Source organism: Phyllostomus discolor, chromosome 3 (assembly GCF_004126475.2).
Source record: "Phyllostomus discolor isolate MPI-MPIP mPhyDis1 chromosome 3, mPhyDis1.pri.v3, whole genome shotgun sequence".
Classification (NCBI taxonomy): Eukaryota; Metazoa; Chordata; class Mammalia; order Chiroptera; family Phyllostomidae; genus Phyllostomus; species Phyllostomus discolor.
In genome coordinates this window covers 154,531,140-154,550,840 of record NC_040905.2, presented here as the reverse complement: position 1 = coordinate 154,550,840, position 19,701 = coordinate 154,531,140, and the positions used below count along the sequence as shown (strand labels likewise).

The 19,701-nt window shown below is 38.7% G+C and overlaps 1 protein-coding gene across 5 annotated transcripts in view; it reads right to left on the bottom strand.

Moving 5' to 3' along the window:
* Positions 1-18,129, bottom strand: part of MPDZ (multiple PDZ domain crumbs cell polarity complex component) — a 162,494-nt gene extending 144,365 nt beyond the window's left edge. For 4 of the 5 annotated variants that reach the window (XM_036021592.1, XM_036021593.1, XM_036021594.1 and 1 more), the window contains exon 1: positions 17,883-18,129. The gene's annotated coding sequence lies outside the window, so the exon portion shown is untranslated. The remainder of the gene's footprint in view (positions 1-17,882) is intronic. The other variant, XM_036021595.1, reaches the window with a different exon arrangement.
* Between the last annotated feature and the right edge of the window lie 1,572 nt (positions 18,130-19,701).

Genomic DNA, 19,701 nt, shown 5'->3' with positions numbered 1-19,701 from the left:
ACATATATATTCACTACTAGATGTCTAAAATGCAGGCTTGGTTGTAACTCACAAATGAAAGCAATAATTTGTTATCTGACTCTTTTTAAAACTGCTAGTCAATAACATAATAATACAACTGCATTTAAGAATTGACTGCTATTGCATTTACTATAATAATGATTTCTCCAGAGAATAAAATAGCCTCCAATTTTTAGTGCAATTTTTAGGCAGTCAACCACCACTAATTTTACTGTTTGACATGAAATCATTTATGAAATAGCCTGCATATATTCTTGTCTCCTTAAACAGAGCCATGCATGTTACACACACATTTCCCTTAATACTACCAATAGCTCCGTATTAGATACACCCAACTTCAGGTAAGAAAACTCAGGCTCAGAGAGATAAAGAGTTTTCCCTTACATTCATGAAGCTTATAAGCAACGGAGCTAACATTTAAAGCCAACCCAAGTCTGATGACATTAAAGCCAAGTCCTTTCCACCAAATCATAGCTCTGAGCTCTAATAATAATAATAGTAAAGAAAAGCAAAAAGTTATTTACCTTTAGATTAAGTAGTCCCATGCAACTATGCTTTCAGAGTTCCCAGACTGCTTTATAAACTTCTCTTAAAAGAACATGTCACCAGATCTCGGCAGGCACCAAACCCTGTGGGGCAAATCTGCTTAATGGGGTCAGCCCCCACACAGCAGCTTGTACACTGTAGTCAGGGTCAGTCCTCACAGCCAGACAACCTGAGGGCTAGGCCCACCCATGGATGGGCCAAAAGCAATTGAGACTGAACTTCAACAGGAGAGCTCACAAAACCCATGCAAGGGGCATTCCTGGAACACTTAGCTCAGGTGATCATGGAGGCTGAACCACTGAGCCACACAGGACATCTATTTCAAAGGTCACTCTACCAAGATGGGTGGTGGTAACAGCAGATCTACAAAGCACATAAAAATAAATAGAGAGGCAAGCAAAATGAGGAGACAAAGAAACATGCCCCAAATGAAAAAACAGGATAAATCCCTAGAAAAGGAACTAAATGAAATGGAGACAAGCAACCTAGCAGAGAGTTGAAAAACAATGGTTATGAGAATGCTCAAGGAACTCAGAACTTCAACAAATGAATAACCAAAACACCCACCTCAGAACAAAAGATACAAATAGAATAAAAGTATAAGAATAGGAAAAGATATTTATGCAAATAGAAACAAAAAAGCTGGGTTGCAATACTTATATTAGACAAAATAGACTTCAAAACAAAGGTTATAGTAAGAAACAAACAAAAAGGACATCACACATTGATAAAGGGATCAATCCAATTACGGGACAGAACTCTTGTAAATACTTATGTAACCAACAAAGGGGCAAACATTGCTCCTAAATATATAAAGCAAAAACTGATAGACATTAAGGGAGAGATCGACAGTAACACAGTCATAGAGGCTTTTAAAGCCCATTGACATCCATGGATAGATCATCCAGGCAAAAAAATCAACACGGAAAGAATACCCTTAAATGACACATAAAACAGATGAATTTAATTGATATTTTCAGAACATTTTGCCCCAAAATAGCAGAATATACATTCTTTTTAAGTACACATGGAACATTTTCCAGAATAGACCACATGATAGGCCACAGAACAAGTCACAATAAATTTAAGAAGGCAAATCACATCAAGCATCTTCTCAGACCTTATGCTATGAAACTACAAATCGATAACAAAGAAAGAAACTGAGAGGTACACAAACACATAGAGGCTAAATAACATGTTACTAAACAATGAATGAGTTAACAATGGGGTCAAAGAAGAAATCCAAAGATAACTTGATACAAATGAAAACGAAAACACAAAAACCCTAAATCTAAGGAACACAGCTCAAGCAATCCTATGAGAAATATCACAGCAGTGTAGGTTTACCTCAAGAAACAAACAATCTAACCTTACACATAAAGGAACTAGAAAAAGAACAACAAAGCCCCAAGTGAGTAGAAAAAAGGAAGTAATAAATGATCAGAGCATAAGTAAATGAAAGAGTATTAGAAACAATACAAGAGATCAATGAAACCAAAAGCGGGCTCTATGAAGATAAACAAGACTGACAAACCTTTAAATACCATCATCAAGAGAAAAAGAGAGGTCCCAAATAAATAAAATAAAAATGAAAGAGGAGAAGTAATAAGTGACACCCCAGAAATAAAAATGATTATGAGAAAATATTACAAACAACTATATGCTAACAAACAGGACAATCCAGGAGAAATGGATACATTCCTAGAAACATACAATCTTCCAAGACTGAATGAACCAAGAAGAAACAGAAAATCTAAACAGACTGATTACAACAAACAAAATAAAAGCAGTTATCAAAAAATTCCCAGCACACAGAAGGCCTGGACTGAATGGCTTTACAGGTGAATTTTACCAAATATTCAAAGAGGAACTTACACCTACCCTTTTCAAACTATTCTAAAAAATTAAGGAGAAGGGAGGACTGCCAAACTCATTTTTGAGGCCAACATTATCTTATTCCAGAACCAAATAAAGTCACTACAGAGAAGGAAAATTACAGGCCAATATCCCTGATGAACATAGATACAAAAATCCTAAACAAAATATTAGGAAACAGAATTTAGCAATACATTAAAGAGATTATATACCCTGATCAAGTGGGATCTAATCCTGGGATACAATATTTCTATAATATCCACAAATCAATAACAAGATACACCACATAAACAAACTGAAAGATAAAAATTATATGATATCAATAGATGCAGAAAAAGCATTAGACAAAATCCAATGCCCATTGATTATAAAAACTCTCAGCAAACTAGGAACAGAGAGAATATGTCTCAATATAAGAGTCATATATGAGAAACCCACACCTAACATTACACTTAACAAAAACACTAGAAGTGTTTCCCTTAAAATCAGGAATAAGACAGGGATGTCCACTTTCATCTCTCTAATTCGACACAGTTCTAGAAGTCCCAGCATTGCATTCAGACAAGAAGAAATAGAAGACATCTAAATTGGAAAAGAAAAACTAAAAACTGTCATTAACTGCAGATGACATGATACTGTTCATAAAGAACCCTGAATATTACACCAAAAAACTACTAGAACTGATATGTGAATTCAGTAAAGTAGCAGGATACAAAATAAATATTCAGAAATTGGCAGCATCTTTAGACACCAATAATGAACTATCAGAAATAGAAACTAAGAAAACAATCCAACCTTTTATTGCATCAAGAAAAATAAAATACACACAGATAAATTTAAGGAAATAAAAGAACTATACTTAGAAATTTATAATATACTGAAGAAAGAAACTGAAAATGATAAAAGTTAATGGAAGTATATACTGTGCTCATGGATAGGAAAAATTAACATCATTAAAATGTCATACTACGCAAAACTCTCTATAGATTTAATATAATTTCTATCAAAATCCAATGGCATTTTTCAAAGAACTACAATAAATAATCCAAAAATTTATAACAAACCATAAAAAACCCCAATAGCCACAGAGATCTTCATAAAAAAGAATGTCAGATGTATCACACTGCCTGATATCAAACTTTACCCCAAGGTTATAATAAACGAAATATGAAACTGACATAAAAACAGACACACAGATCAATAAAACAACAGACAGCCCCAAAATAAACCCATACCTTTATAGTTAATTCATCTATGACAAAGGCACCAAGGACATACAATGGGCTAAAAACAGTCTATTCAGTAAACGGTGTTGGGGAAATTGGACAGATATATGTGAAAAAATGAAACTAGACCACCTTCTTATACCATATACAAGAATAAATTCAAAATGATTAAAGACTTAAAAGAAAGACTCAAACCATAAGACCCTTAAAAGAAAACAAAGGCAGTTGAATCTTTCACATTTCTCTCAGAAATATTTTTTCTGATATATCTCCCCAAGCAAAGCAAACAAAAGGAAAAAACAAACAAAAAAACCCAAATGGGACTATATCAAACTTACAAGATTTTTCACAGCAAAGGAAACAATCAACAAAACAAAAAGACAACCTACTCAATGGGAGGATATATTTGCCAGTGACACATCCAATAAGGGGTTAATATCCAAAATTTATAAAGAACTCATACAACTCAACACCACAAAAAAATCCAATTAAAAATGGGCAAAGGACCTGAATAGACATTTCCCCAAAGAGGACATACAGATGACTAATAGGTATATTAGAAGATACTCCATGTCACTAATTGTCAGTAAAAGAAAATTAAAACCACAATGAGATACTACCTCATACCTGTCAGAATGGCTATCATCAGTAAATCAACAAACAACCAGCTTTGGCAAGGATGTGGAGAAAAGGGAACCCCCATATCCTGTTAGTAGGAATACAGATTGGTGCTGCCACTAGGAAAAACATTATGGAGTTTCATCAAAAAATTAAAAATGGAACTGCCTTATAATTCAGCAATTTCACTTGTGGATGGATATTTATCTGAGGAACACTGAAACACTAATTCAAAAGAATAAATGCACCCCTATGTTCATTGCAATGTTATTTACAATAGCCAAGGTTTGAAAGCCACCCAAGTGCCCATCAGTGGATTAAAAAAAGTGTTACATTTACACAATGAAATATTACTCAATTACAAAAAAAAATCATTTGTGACAGCAGGATGGACCTAGAAGGTATTATGCTAGGTGAAACAAATCTGTCAGAGAAAGACAAATACCATATGATTCCAGTTACACGTAGAAGTTAAGGACCAAAACAAACAAAATAGAAACAAGAGGGTTGGGTGCTAGGTGAAAACAATGAAGGAATTAAGAAGTATAAATTGCAAGTCACAAAATAATCACAAGGATGTAAAGTACGGCATAGGGAATATAGTTAATAGTATCATAATAACTATGTACGGTGCCAGGTAAGTACTTGAAATATCAGGGGGACCAGTTTGTAAAGTATGGTTGTCTAACCACTATGCATACATGTGAACCTAATACAAAATAATATTAAATGTAAACTGTAATTGAAAAAAAAAAAAAAGAAAAGAACACACCACCATTTTACTAGTTGCAAGATCCTGGGCAAGTCACTGAACTTCTCTGAGAGGCTACTATAAAGTGGGCATTAGCAATAACATAATACGTAAAGTGATTAGAAGTAATAGGCATACAAAAGCTATTGCTGTCATTATTTTGTCCTCTACTAATGTTTAGACACTAATCTCTCCACTTTGCTGTTTCCAACTTGCTATCAGGTTAACCATGTTTATTAAATAAGTAACTCCTTAAAACAAATAACATTTGACCATTTCTGGTCTGGGACTTGCAAATTGTACCATGTTTTACCTATGCAGTAAATAGAGTACATGGCTTTAGAACATCTCCTTTCCCATTGCCAAAAACTATACATACTTTTTGTACTACTGAGGAACCTCAAAATCGCCCCTACAATACTTCAAAGGGGTAGAAATGAAGTCAATAATTGCAAACTCCAAAATTCAGTTGGCAAAAAAAAAAAAAACAACAAAAAAAAAACAACTGACACTTAAAGGTGTTGCCTACCAGAAAAGACAGATAGGGAGGGAATAGGTTTGATATATGGCAAGACCCAGATAAAGAAACAGGGGAGGAAAGGCAGAAGAAATAATGAGGTGAGGAAGCTAAAAGGGAGAAGAGATAAAAAGATGGAGTGGCAGCAAGGTAATTTAGAAAGTGCTTAAAAAATTCCTTAGCATTCACCAGCCTAACAGGAGCAGGAGCCAGGTGTTACCTGAGGTTATAGAGGCACAGGAAGGACTGAATCATCTCCCACCAAAGTGAAACCTGGCCTTGCTTAGAAAGGCTTAATTATTATTAACAACAGTATTAGCAACAGAAAGGCTAAGTATTCTTTCCTAACTTTAAGAAAATCAACAGCAAAACAATGGTATAAATGTATTTATACAACGCATTTTAAAAAACCCTCTGCATTACTTCAGCAAGTTTTAACTGTGCACTTCCATCTCCCTAGGCATGGGGCACAAGGAGATTTAGCATGAAGATACTTGCACAGGGTCCTTCCACTCTCATTTAAATAATTTTGCACTTTTATCTAATTTTGAATTTGTAACTTTGGTTTTTTATGTAAGAGGATCATCCCAAATTTTATAAACTCTACCCCTCCAAATCTGTACCTTCCTATATCTGAAGCATATGACAAACCAGAACAAGGACAAGTATCTAACTTCTGAGCTATGAATCTAGTGGAAAACAGTAATTACACTGCAATATGATGCAGAAATTCTGTGAGAGTCCAGAGGAATTCAATGCTGTCACCATGAGTCAGAAAAAATTTGGAGGAAACGTGACAGGTGATTGTCCTGAAGGGTGCACAAGTTAGGAGAGTGTGGGGAAGAGCCACAAGAGGTAAAGGCATCTCTAGCTAAGGGTAGATGTTTGCCAAAGCAATGAAACCATAAAGAAAACAGAATTTACAGTGATCCGTCACCTATCATGGGAGTTATGTTCCAGAGACCCCCGCGATAGGCGAAATTCTGTGAAGTAGCAGTGTTATATTTATTTTATTACTTATATATATTTTAAGGGTTTATAAACCCTTCCCACACTCCTATAAATCTTTCTCACTCTCTTCTTAACCTTTCCCACATTCTTATAAACACTTCATATGCTCTTAAACACTTTCTACACTCTTAAACCTACGTAATTTTAACAGCATATGAAATTCTATATGGTTACTCACCAGTGAAGTATACAGTTGTCCCTTGCTATATTGAGGTTCACTTACTGGGGCTTCATTGTATCGCCCCATTTTAAAAAACCCATGATACAGTGAAGCCCCAGTAAGTGAACCGCAATATAGTGAGGGATAACTGTAATGACAGTGGTTCTACTGTACTGGGCTACCAAACTAGACAGAAGCTAGAAAAGCAATGTTTTCAGCTTCATCGGGACTTTGCCTGGAAACAAACTGTTTAGATACAGTGGCGAGTGGAGGAGGGATTACTAAAATTTATATTCTGGAGAAACAATTCTGGCAAAAGGGCAAATAATTCACCAAAGAGAAAAAAAAAAAACTAGTGATAATACAACCCGATGTTAAGTTGTTAAAACACCTTAATCGAAAAAAAATGTAAGCCTAGATTAAGGCAGTGGTAAGGAAAATGGAAGGAAATATACTTATTAGATAATCAAGACTATTCAATGGCCACTAGAAGTATGTTCAGGATAGGTGGAATGAGTGAGGGACAGCAACAGACACTGACTCTCCAAGATTCTAATCTTGGAAACTAAAAACACTGGGACACCCTTAACTTAAAGAATAACCGCAAAAATAGCAATGTTATCTGTTTTCAGAAAAAGGAGTGGGGATGTATTCCTTAGAGACATAGAGCTTGAAATGCCTTTGGAAAATAGGAATTATTAGAATTTAAGTTCCACGAGGGTAGTCATTTTTGTTGTTGGCTACTTATCCCCACCCCCCAGAGGGTTATATCCCAAGCATCAGAAATAGTGGCTGACCCAGAGTAGGCACTCAATCAATATTTGTTGACAGAATGAGTCAATTACATCTGTGGATCTAAGGAGGAAAGAATTTGAAACACAAAAGCAGGGAATCACTGGCTTCTAGGTGTTGCTGAAGTTAAAGCAGATTTGATCAGAAAGAAGGTAGAGGTGAACAAGAAGGGTGAACTGAGGTAGGGAACACTGGCAAACATGAACATTCAAAACTATACAGGGTCCGGCAGAAGTAACGCCTGCTGGAGTGTGGTTGGGAGGGTAACAATATGGGTGTCATAATTTATAGTTTCAATTTGAACATTTTACCTAAAATGTTCTATGGTGTGCTTGAGTGCAGTGTTGTTATGTTACAGAATTACATGCTTATGATTTTGAAAGATTTTGTAATTAAAAAGGGGTGTTATTTATGCCAGATCCTGTATATTACATGAAAACCAGAATTATCTTGTAGAGGGTGGGCCCCTTATAGTACAGGTTTCCCCCACTATGTGAGTGTCTAGGAACCCATCTGTTGTCAGTGTACCAGCTGACATTGTTGTGAGAGGCTGTGTTCTGCTTGAATGAATTTATTTGAAGACTCTTTCAGTGTATTCACCCATTTCATGATGGGTGATCTGTGACCACACCTGCCCACACCATGTGGAGTGTTCAGCAGTTTTTGATCAAAAATGGCATGTCCCCCATGTCCCACCCTCCCTTATTCACCTGATATTGCCCTGGAAGACTTTTTTTGTGTGTCCCTGGATAAAAAAAACGTTTCTCAAAGGGAAACATTTTGCCCATGGGAAGAAGTGAAACAAAAAACGCCAGAAGCACTAAAAGGCATCAAAATCAACAAGGTCAAAAACTGATTTGAGGAGTGGAGAAACATCTTGATAGGAGTGAAGTTTAAATGTGTTAAGAATAAATACACAATTTTTTATAAAGAAATTCTGATTTGGGGAGGTCTCTCCTTGTATTTTAGAATTATTTCAGTGGCAGAATCAGTTAGAAATAAACACCCTTCATGTTTGATCATGCCATATCACCTTCAAAAGCACTCAACACAAGGCCAGGAAGAGTGTTACCATTTGGCTGACACTGCATAAGGCTTACTTGACATCGCTTTGGTTCCTATACCAGCATGAAAACAAACTGCATATGGAAGATCACCTTAATAAGACCAAATTAAATACACAAGATAAAATATCTTAAGTAGATTTCACATAATTACCTATAAGGTCAATGAAAAATCCCAGTAGAATAAAAAACATCCAAACAAGTTCCAAGATGAAATAAAGTCTATATATATGGAGAGACTGTATCTTAAAAATATAAAATTGGCCATAATCCTCTCTTATTCACCTTCACACTAAATCAAAACATTCACCTTTGGATCTTCTGTTGAAGAACTATGCATATACTCAAGAAATTGAAAGTTGTTCACAATTATAAAAGCAATGTTTCTCATAATCTGTACTAAAGAATTACGAATTGCTGACAGAGGAAAACCCTCTATTCCTCAGTCAGCAAAGAGGTATCACTGTCACGGTGTGAGTCAACTGATAATCTTGTCAGTCGGTGACAGCCTATGGTGCTGAGAACACTCAGCAAAAGGAATGACAGTTTACAGCATGCTGGCAAGGTTCCAGTCCAGATACAGGAAAACCACATGAGGAAAACCAAATTAATATGAACTTACCTGAACACAAACCTTAGCGTGTAAGATAAACAAGCATGGACCAATTCAATCCCCGTATTAATAATTCATAGATAAATACAACGGACTACACTATTAAGTTACCACATGTAATTCGATAGGACGCACTAGGGCCATCTTGTCAACTGGAATTTTCTCTCTGAAAACATTTTAAAAGGTCTTATTCCCTTTCAATAAGCATGACTATTTGCTTCTTAATTAAGTCACCTACTATTCATTAACTACATTCACTAACTGTATTTTACTATGTTACTCAAAGGGCCAAATGTTAATAAGGTTATAAACCAACTTTTACTTTTTTAATAATCCAGACAGCACATCTGCCTGAAATGTTTTGTTTTTGCCACGTAATTTTAATTAAGTGAAGAGGAAGTAGAGACAAACATATAAATCTTATAAATGACCCCAAAAGTCTGAATGATTCCATCTAGAATATTGTGTTTTCACAATATAATGCTTTTCTCCACTTCCATTCTCGGTATGTTTGAGGATCTTAGTTGTAACATATACTGTGTGGCAATTATTTGGATAATTCAGGTACCAAATTAATCCTTTAACCCATTCACTATATGACTGTCATATAAATTTGTCATAAGCAGTGACAGATAAATCAGTCAAAAGAAGCAGGAAAAACGAGTGAGTCGGGAGCATCAGGCAAGCCTTCCAGGAAACAAAGCTTTGGGCCTCTGCTGGACACACACTCTTCCCAAGACAGCACACAAAGCTTTCCAAAAGCCTCAAGACTTATGAGACTTTTTTTAACTTAATCACTCAATATATTTAAAGATGAGAAAATTTTAAATCGCTTCATTTTACAATCACCAGTAGGTTTTTTTAGAAAAATATGACTTAACATAGTTTAAAACTTCAAGGAACATTAAATAAGGGAATTTAAATTTTATCCAAAAGGGGCATGAATTTAATTAAGAAGCCTAGAAAATACTGTCAAACACAGAAGTCTGACACGTACAATTAACACCAGGAACAAATACCTTGCAAGACAGTAGACAAAGCACAAAAGAATCCTAAACTGTTTTAAAAATTCCTGAATGATATATCCATACAATGACCTAGTACTCAGCAATAAATAGTAATAAATGCTGAATACAGGCAACACAGATAAATCCCAAAATAGAGTGAAAGAAGCCCAACTAAAGACAGAACACAGTGTATGATCCTATTTATTTAAAGCCCTAGAGAATGTGAACTAATCTATAAGGACAGAAAGCAGAGCAAACCAATGTTTACTCGGAGATGGGTAGGAGGTGAGGCTGGAAAGAGTTAAATAGGGGCATGAGGAAAATTTCAGAGTAATGGGTATGTTCAGTCTTGATTGTGCAGATGGTTTCACACAGGCCAAAATTTCACAAATTATATACTTTCCATACAGGCAGTTATAAAGTATACTTCCATAAAGTATACTTTCCATATGTCAGTTATAAAGCATACCTCAATAAAATAATTAATCAATCCCTTCCTCTGACTTGAGAAGAGGGTAAAGCCAGAATGCCCTGAGTTCAACACCCAACAGATAGCCACTGAATTTAATGGAGCCAGCCAGGGAGCAACAATCCAGGCCCAGGGGCTGTTTCTTCTTTTATTTTCTTCCCTCAAAACAGGTGTACAAATAATGGATTGGCCAAAATGTTCATTTGGTTTTTTCTGTAAGATGGTTCTACTAGTGTTTAGTGGTCTTTAACCTCATTCAAAACAAGTTTGTTAGACTGTATCATGACAGCCATCATATCAGCATACATTTAAAAGAGAAGTTATCAAAACTGGTGAATTTTTGTATAGCCATTTTTATACTGAAGATGGAGGAAAATAAGCAACATTTTCAGCATAGCATGCTTTATTATTTCAAGAAAGCTAAAAATGCAACTGAAACACACACACACACACACAAAAGATTTGTGCAGTGTATGGAGAAGATGCCAAGACTGATTGAATATGTCAAAAGTGCTTTGCGAAATTTGGTGCTGGGCATTTCTCGCTGGATGATACTCTGTGGTTGGGGAGACCAAATGAAGTTGATGAAGATCAAATTGAGACATTAATTGAGAACAATCGACATTGTACCACAGGGAGATAGCCGACATACTCAACATATCCAAGTCAATAAAGTTATTGGTAAAAATGAACAACGTATCTTTTATGAAAAAACAAACAAACAACTAAACAAACTTTCTGGCCAACCCAATACTTTGTGACTTAGCCTGATCCAAAATATATATTCAGCAGATTATTTCAGAATAAAGAGGCATTCAATGCTGCACTTTTCTAAATAGGAAAAGAATGACTACTTACTACTCCAAGGACACCAGTAAACGTGGTAAGAAATGGGCAGGGTAAAAAGACAGGTTAAACTCCAACTCCACTGAACCCTACAGCAGAGGCCCATCTAAGCCCTTCAGTAGGAAACAAATGTTTCCCTGAGGCTGACGACTCACTTGACTAATGAAAATGAAATACCCATGAAGGGTGGGGGGTGGGGAGACACCTAGCCTAACACTGTATGATCTTTATCCAGTAGTAACCTAGACAAACACTGTTAAGGGGGCCTAGCAAAGTTTAAGAAAAGCTAGGCATACCTTGTACAGACCACATAGTATCTTTTAAATTGTAGAACAGTATTTTTAACTTTAGTTTTCTCTCATCACAGTTTTGTTAGGTTAGTCATATTGTATGAGCAGAATATTTTCTGCATCCAGTTCCCTGGAGCAGGGCATGCCAGGGACTACCCAATTACATCATGTGAAGTTATTCCAAACTTAACTATAGGCCTATGTCACAAATAATTTTAAACAGAGGTTGACATTTAGAAATGCACTCTCCACTGGTGTCCTGTGTGCCATGAAGCAGCCACTACCTCCTCAGAGTCAAGAGATGTTGGTTCAAACAGATGCTACTAAAGAGATGGATGTTCAATTATCTCAGATCCTATTTCCTCACTGAGGAAAAGAGCCATCAGTGAAATCTATTGATCTGCACCTCTACCTATGGATTTGTTTTATCAGAATAATTTAAGCATTCTCAGTTAACAAACACGTGTTTTTTTTGCGAGGGCATGGGATTGTACCTCAGTAACAGAATTACAGGTAAATGTTTTGTTTCTTTGAGCTAGATTATATTTCCTAAATAAAAGGTGAAGCAAAAGTAGGTTCACAGTTGTGAGCACATGAAACACACAGTTTATTCTTATATTATTATTTATTAGTTATTGCATTATTTTCCATAAGAAAAGCTGTCAACTTACCTTTGCTTCATTATGTATTTTTAAAATAATGTTTTTATCATCAAAATAGTTACTAAAGAAATAATCACCTTACATATTTTACTATAACTAGCTTTAAAATGTAAGCCACACACTAAATGGTACAGTACCTCAAAACACAAACTATCAATATTAAATCATCAGCACAACCTAAATAAATTTTTCCTTAAGATTTTTTTTTATTTTCTTCCTTTTTTTGTGGCTGATTTTTTGCTTTTTTCTTACAAGTATTTCCTTTTTCACTTTCCCCTCATGTATTTATCTACAGCACCTTAGATCTTGAGGAATAGAGTGTTTTACAACAAAATAACAATGTATTTTTCATAAATATAAATGAAACTAAAAGAGGGATAAAGATGTGGATTCCCTTGACCAAATGAACTTAACCACAGCAGGTGAGGAGAAAAACAGCAAGGACTTCAGTCTCTTTTTACTTTTCTTTTTTAACTGAACTGGCCAAATTTGGAAGAATTACTTTAATATTATGATTTCAATATTTAAAAAAGTTTTCATTATTTTACGAAATTGTCTATGTATTGTTTTTTAAAGCTTTTATTTTTCCAAAAAAGGAAAGACTTCTGGGGTGAAAAAAATTATGCCAAATATTTGCCCACAAAATAGGCACAGGATACGCATATAGTCTTTAGATTAATGTAATTTAAATAATAAAAAATGCTGCTTTAATTAAACTCCAAAACCATCATGAGATGTTTACAACACTAACATTTCATCTTTCAAAGGTAACATACTACTCATTTTCAGGAGATAAAAGAAATATTTTTAAGAAAAGCAATGCTTTTACGAAACATTTAAAAAGAAAACTAAAGCTCTGTCTACAATAAGGAAGGGCCCATTTCCCAGTAAACACCAGGAGAAAGAAAACAAGTGGCTGCAGGCCAAAGTGAAATACCTTTTCCTCAAATAGCAGTTTCCCTTTATTCACAAACATCAAATTACACAAAAATGCTTAGTTATACCACCTCAATAGCCTCCTACATAACACGCCTCCCTATGCTGAACCAGTCCATTCCAGGTCTCACCAGTGTGCAGCCTACAGTCTGCAAAGGCCTCACGGTCTCCATCAGAACTCTCTTCTGGGTTGACTTATGTCCCCAACCCCCAAATTTATATGTTGAAGTCCTAACCTCCAGTACCTCAGAATATGACTGTATTTAGGGATAGAGTCTTCAAAGAGATAACTAAGGTTAAAAGAGGTCACTGGGGTGGTCCCCAACCTAATATGACTGGTGTCCTCATAAGAGATTAGGACATGGACATGCACAGAGGGAAGGCCATGTGAAGACAGAGGGACAGACAGCCACATTCAAGATGCCATCTACAAGTTGTCAGCAAGCAATCCTATGTTAATGTCTACTTTTCTTTGAATTACTGTAACTTTTACTACATGTAAAATCTTTTTATTCTTTCCTCCGTGTCTGTTTTTGCAACTAAGACTGTAAGCTTCTAGAGCAGTATATTGATTGTGTGTTCTCCCCAGCGCCTAGCCCAACACAACATGCCTCCCAATCCATCTATCTCTATCTACTAAATGAGTAACTACCTCAGATCTCAGGAAACACTTCACAGGAAGGCTGTGGATTACTGATCATTGGCCTCCTTCATAAGGAACTACCTTTAGTAGTTCCTTATCTCCTTTTTATTTGCCCATATGGAACCCCACCATAATTATTTAATCTCAGTATATCAGCTTTTCCTACTAAATGTAACTTCTCAAATGTATTTATATTGATGCTGTCCTATGAATGACACTAATTTACAATACAAAAACAATACCGTTCTTGTTACAAGTATGGAGTTAATATTGCATATAACAATGTAACTATAACCAACAAATTCCTAGTTTAGGCCAAATGTGTTTTTAAAGCAGATACAACTGTTTGGGAAACATAATGATGATGCAAGATTCCGTCATGCACATGGACCATCAAGCAGTCCTGAATTCTACAGGAAGTTGTCTGCTTCTTTACTTTAAAGTATAGTATCTTTACTGGCAGATGAGTTGTTACTACAGCATATATGAGGACATTTCTGGCCCAATATATCAACTTTGCCTCAAGATATTTTATGAAAGCCAGAGTACTTTGTCCATGTTACATACACAAAATAGACCCAACCTGCAGAAGTCATAACAAAAGAGTCAAGTCTATGATGTCAGACTTGGGTTGTAATCTGCAGAGAATAATCTGAGAATAATTCTGAAAGAATAAACTCAGGCAGTTATCTTGGTAAATTCATTGTTACAGGCCAGCTTCTAATTCCTTCATCTTAACTCTAGACAACAGGTTCACTTCTTTATTTGTAAAGCAAAGTCTTCCCACCCAGCAGGTAAAGGCCTGCATCAATACAAAATTACATACACTTCAAGGATTTCTATGAACCTGTTCTGAGCACCTCTAACTTGCAGAGATACAATAAACTGTGGAAACAGCCTCTACTCCCTCATAATATATGTGCATTTAAAAGGTATCTAATTGCAATGACATTTTTAAGGGCCAAACAGGGCTATGTCTACTGATAGGAATTTCAGGCAAAATAAACACTGACATCCATCTAATCAGGCTTAGTACATAAAAGGAAGTGTGTTAAAGGGAGAAGGAAGAACAAAAACAACAGGAATACTGAGGGAGCCAAGGAATAATGCACATGGGTTTGGGTTTATTAGTGATATGGTGAGATAAACTCCATCAGTTTTTTGTTTGTTTTAGCAAATGAGGTAAAGAGGCATGGGCAAGAGTCAAGGGGACTCCCCAAACTAACTTAGTCTAAGTGACATGCTTGTGGAGAGGAACCCATGGGAAGCCCCAACTCCTCCTTCTCATTACCTAAATAAGCAAAACTACAGTCTTCAAACCGGCTCAGGGGACAGAGCTGCTCAAAGTCCCTTGAACTCACCGCAGAACACCTTGAAACATGGCTACATTAAATTTAAAATAATAGCCATATTTCCACTAGTCAGAATCACTAGTTTCTAACAGAGAAAGATACCAAAAACCTACAAAAAAATCGAGAATGAAATTTGGAAATGAGAAAATCCAAAACATTTATTTAATTTGTCTATTTTTTGAGGAAAAGTATGCCAGTTGTGGGGGGCGCACCAGAAACAGGACCTGAAAGGCAATGAAATGAAACAATGCACCCATGACAAAAGGGAGTATTTAAGCAATACCTTTAAAGTATGGCTTTGGCTGGCAACTTTTTCTGTACAGAGTAACATAGTGAACATTTCCGACTTCAAAAGCTATACATCTCTGTCTCGACCATGCAACTACTCAACTCTGCCCCTCGCTGTGCAAGCAAGCAGCCGTGCACAGTGTAAGAATGAGACACAGACAACAGGAATGTGGCTGTGCTCCAACAGAACTTTAACATGGACACTGAAATTTGATTTTCATATAATTTTCATGTATAAAATACTCTTTTCTTTCAACAATTTAATAATGTACCAACCATTCCTACCTCCTAAACCTTAGCGAAAAACACCAGTGCAGTAGGCAGATTTGGCCTATGGCCATTCGATTTACAGACTCTTGTTTCAAAAGACCCCAAGGTGAACTCTGAGCAGGGACAGAGCCCAATCTAGATAGATCCTCCCATTTGTAAACTAGTCTATTAACAGCATGCCTGGGCATCCCAGGCAGGATTATCCCCATTGTCCTCTAAGTCTTCACCTTTTCCTCTGGCAAGGCAGAGCTTCCCTCCAGAGCTGTGCTCTGTATTAAAAGAACTTCCAAGTTTTGTTGGATTTTTAAATGCAACTGTAGCCCTGGCTAGTGTGGCTCAGTGGATTGAGCGCTGCCCTATGAACTAAAAGGTCGATGGTTCGATTCCCAGTCAGGGCACATGCCTGGGTTGCAGGCCAGGTCCCCAGTACCGGGGGACTGGACAGGCAACCACACATTAATGTCTCTCTCCCTTTCTTTCTCCCTCCCTTCCTCTACGTATAAAATAAATAAATAAAATCGTAAACAAATGAAAAAAATAAATGCAATTGTATACTTAAATTCTACCATTCGCTAAACACACACATTACAAATGTAGACGAATCAACTCTAAAAGTTCATTAGACATCTATAACAAGCTTCTACATGTAAAAACTCCCAAGCCCCGAACCATCGCCTTGTTAGTTTTTCCGATCAGATGTAATTTATTCTGTAAAATGTAACCTAAAGGAGGAATGTCTGCGGAAACACAAAACGGATGGCTACACCACAGCTGTCCACCAAAGCTGGATGACAGACCACTTTTCAGATTCTTCCCCTCTCAACATCAAAAGAAAATGGAGGGGTTTCCTTTTTGGCTGGGGAAGTCATGGTCATCCAATCTAATAATACCCACGAAACCCTAGTCGCCACCCGCAACCTCCCCACCCAAGGCACACAGCGCCCATGCCCGGGTTCTTCCCAAACAGAGTGACTTCAGCAGCCCCACACGCAGCGATGGATGGAGATGCCCCGCGACCCCCAACTCCCCCTAGCCACAGTGCAGCCGCAGCCTCCTCCCGCCACCGCTCGGCCCCTCCTCTTCTCCGCAGCTTCAGCTTCAATTTCTAAGTGGTCTGCAGGAAAGAAGAGACCGACTTCCGTGCCTCTGCAAAGAACGCAAGCAAAAATTTACACCATCACCACCGCCAACGCACACACAGTTCCTCTCAACACAAAGCGTTTCCGAAGAGCGACTCCCCGGGAACATCCGGCATCCCAGGGCGGCGAAATCACAGACAAAAGCAGCCCATCGGGGCGGGGGGGAGAAAGTGGGAGGCCAAGGCAAAATGTGGTACCAGCAAGAGCAGCAGATAAAAACGTACAGGCGCGGGGTGGGGGGGAGCGGGTACCTATTAACGACACTATCTGGGCACTACGCCCCCGGGAAGAGGGGGTACACGAGTGTGGGGACAGTTCTCCCCACCCCGCACAGCCTGGCACCGCGTAACCGCGGAGAGGGCATCCGGCCTGGGGCGCGTCCACCGCAGCGGAGAGCAACAGGCTCCCCAGCTTGCGAGCAAGCGGCCCACGCGCCAGGCCCGGGTCCCCGTTCTGGGCACGATGCCCCGGCAGACGAAGGAAAGAAAACTTTGGAGCCACTGCAAGTAAGCAGAAACAAGGGGCTGGGGGAGGGGAGAATGAAACGTCTCGGAGTAACGTTCGCTGGCCGTGCGAGGAGCAGACGAAAGAAACTTCCAGACCTTATCCTTTAAAAAGCCAGAGGAGCAGCGGTAGCAGCTCCCCGGGCCTCGCGGGGTGGGGCCAGCACGCCCGCCGGCCGACCGCCCGCGCGCGGAGCCCCGGGCACCCGCGCACCCCGGCCGGACGGCGCGCGGGTGAAGCGCGGGAGCGCGCTCCGGCCTCCCGAGCCCCGGCGCCGCTTACCCGGCTCGCGGCAGCGGCCCCGCGCGGGGACGGAGCGGGGCAGAGGCTGGGGAGCCGGGGTTTCCAGGGACTCGGAGTGCCCGGCCTCGCCCACGTTCTCTCTCTTCTCTTCTCAAGTAACGGCCCGTCGAGGAGCTTCGGGATGAACGCGCAGGCACACTCACGCGCAAGCAAGAAACTTAATCCCCCGCGGCCGGACCCCAACCTCGCGCTCCGCCGCGCCCCCTCCCCCCGCCCGCGCCGCACTTGCGCCGACAGAGGCTGCGGAGGCGGCGGCGGCGGCGGCGGCGGCAGCGGCGGGCCCCGGCTGCCAGAGCTGCGTGACGCCTGCGGCCGGCGGGGCGGGCGCGCCTCGGCCAATCAGGGGGCGCTGCCCTGCTCGCGGTCCTGGGTTTTAAACTGGCTCCGGGGCGCTGGTCCCGGGTCGTGGGCCGTGGGCTCTGGGAGGCAACCGGGCGACATGCAGAGCGGCGCGTTAAATAAAGGAATCATTATATTGTACACGTTTGTCCCACGCAATGTTTGTGACATAGTTACACTAAAAAATATTTTTCGTTGTGTATCTGAAATCTGAATTTAATTGGGCGTCCTAGATTTTAAGTAGCTAAGTCGATTGATCCACGGAAACTGGCAGCCTCTGTTTCTAGTTATAGCGTCTTAAACATTTTTTAATATGTGGACTGCCCTGTGGGTGCTCTCTACATGGAAAACTTACTAAAGTGGTATGGAATGGTGATGAGAGACACAAATGAGAAGGCAAGGTGGGGCGGGGGGAAGTGGAGCTAACAATCTTACTTTCTAAGTTACTTTTAACAAATCACTGTTCATTCTTAGAGATATGATACGATTAAAAGATAAACATGGAGGAAAGGTTCAGAATTGCATGGTGATGGGAAAAATATTTCTACTTTGTGCCATTTAAGGATTGTCTTTCCTTAAAGGGGGAATAAATGTTGATGGAAGGAGACTTGACTTGGGTGATTATTGTAGTACTGTGCATCTGAATCCTATATAATTTTATTAATCAATATCAATGCAATAAGTTCCAATAAATAATAAATAGGCATAAAAAGATTGTCTTATACCCTCAATTCCTGAATTCCAGTAATCTTTTCTGTGGAAGAAAATTGCTCCTTTTCTCAATACATAAATCTGATATCAGAGTATACATCAAAGAATACTCAGAAATTCAATTGAAAACATTTAAAAGAATTTATTTTAATATTCTGAATAAAAATTCTATTTTCTTTGTCAGACATAATTTTTTTTGTCTGTTAAAAAACACTTGTATTTTTCTGATATTACCCAAATATTTGAAAACTAATGCAGTTTAAAACATATGCAAGACTTTGGAGGAAAACTGATTTGAGCTGCTTTTTAAGTTAAAAATTTTAATTACATTTTTCCCATTGCCATTTGACCCCTTATATCTCCCTCCCCCCATAGCAATCACTGGATATTGTCAGAAAGCTGCAAAACATATCGTTTGCCTGTAAATGATGGGGTTTCAGTGAAGTGAACCTAGTGCCCTGGGTGGACACTGTGCCATCCACCACTGTTGGGAACTGCCCTACCTGGTATTAGAAGCTGTAACCTCCGCCAAGGCTAAGGCTGAGGCTGAGGGAATGACCTTGGAACCATAAGCCACCAAGGAGACAGGCTTATCCCCCTGGGAGGAGCGCTGCTTCTGCTTCTTCATCCATAACTGGCCCCCAATGCTTGGTCGGTTAGCCAATGACAGGTAAGATTCCCCAAGGGAGGAATGACCTAAGACAGGCACGATCACGTGGGAGGCCCCTAAGAAAGAACTTTGGGAGTT